Genomic DNA, 6113 nt, shown 5'->3' on the forward strand with positions numbered 1-6113 from the left:
CTCACTCGCTTCCCTTCCTTGCGTCTTAGCTCCGCCTCCGTAAGATGCGAGCGAGAGACACGAGGAGGTGACGCGAGGACAGAGGAGTCCTCAGGTATTAATTGGGATGTCCTCGTTCACTCAAACGTCACTTTTAAACGACGTCTGTTAATGATGACATGTGCACAGCTGTATCCCCTCTCATCGGGCTTAACTGAATAACTCCTTAGAACCGGTCCATTTGTTGTTAAATATTTATTTAAATGAATGAATCTTTCTCTTGTTAGTCAAGGAATTCAATGTATGATGGTTGGTCCTACTTTTGTGTTCCGTTTTGGTGTAAAATGTAGCCTACATTTAAATAAAAATATAATTATAGTAATGTGAAAACCTTTTAGAAATGAATTGCACATAATAATTCCCACGGAGCTGTGAGCACTTATACATTTATGTGACGCTTTTCCACTCATCTTCCAGTTGTCGGGTTTCCTCTGTTGAAATCGACCAGCTGTGAAGGTGGGGGCGGGGCTTTTATACGCGAGTGGTGAAAACACTTCCGCGTAGTCTGCTCGCGTGTATCCTCCCTTTCGTCTCCTCCCGCACCCCTCCTCCCTCACCCCTCCTCGACTCCTCCGTGTGCATTTCAGCTATTGGGACGTCCTTCAAAATGGCGTGTCTTGATCGATTTCCGGGTCAAGCCCCGGAGGAGGGGAAGAGAGGAGTCGATGAGGGGTATTGGGATGAGGCTCATGTGTCTTTGAAGATAGATATGGTGCAAAATGCGAGAGCGTGTAAAACATGATGTGAGAACAGAAATCTGAGTTTGTGTGCATACATTTACACTTGTATAACATATCCACGTAACTGTGAACCAAATGTAAACTTGTATAGAATATCCACGTAACTGTGAACCAAATTTGAAGTCACAGAAAAAAAAAAAAGTGTTGTAGCTTGTAGAAAAAAAATGAACTTAGTGATGAAATGTTCACTTGCAGAAAAATACATATTTTTTAAATATATTTTCCATTACAACTGCAACTTGGTTATTACAACCTCTCAAATCAGTCATTACAACTTGACGAATCTGCTCTGTGGCAGTATAAATCGACGAATCTGCGGTCTTGACTTTTGCTACACTTCTTGCGATAAATGTGTCGCAAAAGTAATTTTCACCTGTAGATGTGGGGAGAGGGAGGGGTTTGGAGCGAAGGGGCGGAGCTATCAGAACAACGAGGCTCGGGTCACCCCCAGTTTCCACTGGGTCCGTCTGCGCTGCGCTGCGCCGCGTCACGGCTGCGCCGCGGTTTTGGTCCGACCTCCTCTAGCGCCATAACCCACCGGACGCGTCCCAGAAGCGTTTCAGAAGCGTAGCGTCGTGCATGCAGGCTCGCAGTTTTGTTATTGATTCGGGCATCCTGGACATTTGTACTTCTACAAGAAAGTAAGTAGGTTACGTAGTTAAATGTTTTATTTTGTGTCTGTTTAAATTGTGTTTATTGTTGTTATACATTTCCTATTTTGTTGTGTTGTAGTCTACAGACACAGTTAATAATAATTGTAACAGTCCACTTCCATGATGAAAACCTTGTCGTCCATTGTGCGTATCGTAGTGGAGGTGTTGTGATGAAGGAGGGGGGTCTGCTAAATTAGTATATGTGGGGGATGGGCCTGGCCCGGATGCTCACCTTTCCACTTCCTGCGAGGGGGGGCTGCCTGCCCAACCTTACGTTACGGCTGCGCCGCGGCAAAAATAGGATTCATCCTAATTTTAGAGAAGCGCTGCGCCGAGCCGCTTCTGGGCCGCTTCTGGGCCGCTTCTGGGCCGCTTCTGGGACGCTTCTGGGACGCGTCTGAGCCGTAACGCGGCGCGTGTGGTGGGATAGCACCCATTGACTAGAGTGGCCGCGATCCTTACGACCGCCGCGGCGCAGCCGTAACGCAGCGCAGCGCGGCGCAGACGGACCCGGTGGAAACTGGGGGTCAGTCACACAGTCACAGCCATAGTCACGTCGAACCGGATGACTGCGGGGCTAACCCTCAGTTTCCACTCAAAAATATATTGTTTTATATAAAATTCATTACACTTTACGAATATAATAGTTTTTTATGGACAACTTTATCATTCAATCTCGTTCAACTGATCTTGCAGCTGTCACTCCTCGGCTTTTGGTAGTTCAGGCATTTATCAAACCTGGCAACTCCGGGCTTCCTGGCAGCTGTCAATCAAAGTCCAGTGGCTCTGCCCCAAAGTGTCAGAAACTTTTCACACGCGCGTAGACAGACTCCGCGAGCAAGTGAGGCTGACACTCCCGCGAGCGAGCAAGAGGGCTGTCTCTCTCGCAAGAGGGGTTTAATCTGCGCGCGAGGGTCATTTTATGTGCGTGTAAAAGCACATTTTCCGCTCGTAAGTAGCTTGTTTTACGCGCTAGAATATTGACCCAAATCTGACTCCATACAGATCTCATCTGTGCCTCACCTTACCCTACAGTAACTGATTATGGCTAGAAAGGATCCGTCTTGTGTAAAACTCTCGCGACAGTTTGCAAGTCACGTGGCTGAATGTTTACGTTTGGCAGGCAGCCTTTCAGTTACGATCGTTAGCGTCAGTGGGCCACAGCAAATGATGGTGAGAAGCAATGACAGGGAGTGTGATTGTTGAAATAGGGTGTTAGCTACGGTGGCCCTGAAGTGCAAGACACCACAGCATTTCACAAAACACCACAGCATTTCAGAAAACACAACAGCATTTCACAAAACGCAACAGCATTTCACAAAACACCACAGCATTTCACAAAACACCACAGCATTTCACAAAACGCCACAGCATTTCACAAAACGCCACAGCATTTCACAAAACGCCACAGCATTTCACAAAACACCACAGCATTTCACAAAACGCCGCAGCATTTCACAAAACGCCGCAGCATTTCACAAAACGCAACAGCATTTCACAAAATGCCACAGCATTTCACATTGGACGGAAAGGGTATTCCTTTAGGGAGAACACTTCTTGTTTATGATTAGACAGAGCCAGCCAGAGAAGCACTGCTGTGATTGGTTGTTTTTGCTGCCAGTCAAGAAATGACGCATCGTGATTGGCCAACGCCCGACAGCGCAATATGTCCCAACCGGTCCCAACACATCAGCCGTTAGCACACACTCAGAGCTCACAGCTCCTCATATCTGTTCAGAAACTGGACAAAAGTTAAACGTGTACAAACCACAGACTGTCTGTGTCATGGCGAATACAGCTGCTTTATTTATGTCTGTATGACGTTGTTGTGAGTGTGCACGGAGCAGCTACAGGTTAGTTTAGCCTGATCGATCCGATTCCGATAGGATTTACATGGAGACATGACATAGACAGTCTGTGTTTTGTATATGTTTAACTTTTGTCCAGTTGAGGAGCTGTGAGCTCTGAGTGTGTGCTAACAGCTAACGGCTGATGTGTTGGGCCAATCACGAAGCGTCATGTCTTGGCTGGCTCTGTCCAATCACAAACTAGAAGTGTTCTCCCTAAGGAATACCCTTTCCGAAATGCTGCGGTGTTTTGTGAAATGCTGTGGTGTTTTGTGAAATGCTGCGGCGTTTTGTGAAATGCTGTTGTGTTTTGTGAAATGCTGTGGTGTTTTCTGAAATGCTGTTGTGTTTTGTGAAATGCTGTGGTGTCTTGCACTTCAGGGCCACCGTAGTTAGCGGTCTTGCTGTTCAAAGAAGAATGACAACACTGTAGATCACAACACTATGGTTTATTTTGTATTCACAGGCAAGTCAACGTTGTCGCAGTAAAAGTCCCAAGATAGCTCCTGGTGCAATAAAATGTTCCCTTTCAGTGTTTTACTATTATGTCTGATGTTTCTCTATTAATATTGCTGCTGCATTAATGTGTATGTTGCATGTTACTGCTGTAGGTGTGTTTCCGAGCCGCTCCGAACTAGAGTTACAACGAGAACGCAGGGTCGGCGTCATGGGGGGTCATTCGCGGGCCATGCCCCCCCAAATGAGTCACTGTGCCCCCCCAAAGCAGGGTGGGCAAGCCTTGCCACTTTGCCGTTTTTTGTTGTTGTAATCATATCAGTGAAAACGTTTCTACTAAAGGTTTTTTGTGTGAAATACATCAAAAATAAAGAATACAAATATAAAACACAGCCTGAGGTGTGCTCACTGCTCTCTGATTGGTGTGTTGCTTGACCAATGACCCCCGACCTTTGTTTTGTTATCATTACGTGGCTGTGTGTTTAGATGAAAGCCCAGTGGCGATCTGTTCATCTGTTACACTGATTATACAGTAAAGCCATCGAAAATAATATGATATAGTAGGCCTACAGACAGTACAAGTAGCCTACTTCTGGATCTCTGTGTTTCATTCAAGCTCGGCTCTGTGTGTGTGTGGCACCGCATTTTGTGGTAACGTGGAATGTTAGCTAACTATGCTAACGGATATAAAGAGCTGTTTCTACACCAAGGTGGAGGAGAGTCCTCTCCTGTCAGACTGAGAGGATCGTATAACCTCAGCTCAGTGAGGTAAGGACTCTCTCAGTGTTTAGATAGTTAACTTTAGTGTAAGTTATCTCAGTGGGTCTCAAACGGTTTGGTCACCATTTATGTAAACAAGTATTTTCGAGGAATACCTTTATATGATCATTATAGTTATTAAAGAATAAGAGAATAAATGAAAAACGGGTATGAAATACTATAGGACAGTAACACAAGAATACAGTTTAAAAGGGGAATGATTAGTAAAATATCCATAAAGAAAAAGTACATTTGTGTACAGTTCTGTTTCATATGGATGCTGAGAGATGTAGGCTATCCATAGATCTCTTCATTTTGCTCTCAAAGTGCACCAGATTGATGCATTTAACTTCAATATTTTAAAAATAATCTTCCCGGGGGAGCATGCCCCCAGACCCTCCTAGAGGAGGTCCACCCCCACCTAAAACATGTTCACATGGATAGGATACTAAATACATTTGCACACTTTATATGGTGGCCTATGTCCTTATGTTTCTGTTTTGGTGGTCGTGCCACAACCGTGCATGTATGCACAAGTCATAGGTGCGCTATAAAATAGCACTACACCCCTGCAATGTGTGTGAAAGACAATAGACTTTACAGCATGTTTTTTTAAATTGAAGTTGCGTTGGTGTTTGTGTGTTGGTTGTTGACGGCAGTGTGTGCCCCCCCTTGGTAAATGCTTGCCCCCCATTCGATTTGTTCTGGAGCCGACCCTGCGAGAACGTGATGTCATATTTACACAAGACGGATCCTTTCTAGCCATAACCACAGTAACTGGCAGGAGCGCGGGCACAAAATGCGTGCCTGCGCTAAATTTGTGCCCGCGCGCTCCAGCCAGTTTCTTTGGGGCTCCGTGAGGCAGAGCTCGTCCCTGCCTCACTTCTCATCGCTCCCTCTGCAAATTTGCCGATTTTGACTATAAAAAGCGATTGGAATCATACAGAAATCACATTTACAACACAGATCAGTGGAGACATTATATTATTTTATTTTATTTATTCATTTATTTTTTTCGTTACATTGGAGAATGACAGGTGAGGCTCTGCCTCTACAGTGCTTCAGTACCGGGGTGCTGAAGAAAAGTGGGAGGGAGCAGATTGTCGGGCATCCTTCCTATTTAAAGTGGACCTATCATGCTATATTTGAAACATATATTGTAGGGCCATATATAAAACATGTTTGTGAAGTTTTTTTTTCAAAATACCAAACAGATCATGCATTTTAGCCATGCCTCATTTCGCTCTATTTGCTCTTTTCCAGCCCTGTTTTTGCAAGGGCTGATTCTGCATTTGTGGCAGACTACAGCACCACATACAGGCCTGGCATATGTACTACAGCGTCTCCAGTGCTTTCGAGCGGTCTCTCATTCCCCTGATAGGTGGAGAGTTGCCCATATAGGAGGAGCACCCCTTTTCTGAAGTCAGAAAAATTCAAATAATAATCAGAGATTTGGGTATGGAGGAAAAGAGAGAGGGTTGTGTTTTCTGACACTTGGTGAGTTCCCTGACACACCGGGGACACATATGTATGTATAAAAGACGTACAAAAGTGCATTTTGCATGATAGGTCCACTTTTAAACCGGAAGTGAGTCCGAAGGTGGGGCCCACCTCGCAGG

Source organism: Gymnodraco acuticeps, unplaced genomic scaffold (assembly GCF_902827175.1).
Source record: "Gymnodraco acuticeps unplaced genomic scaffold, fGymAcu1.1, whole genome shotgun sequence".
Classification (NCBI taxonomy): domain Eukaryota; kingdom Metazoa; phylum Chordata; class Actinopteri; order Perciformes; family Bathydraconidae; genus Gymnodraco; species Gymnodraco acuticeps.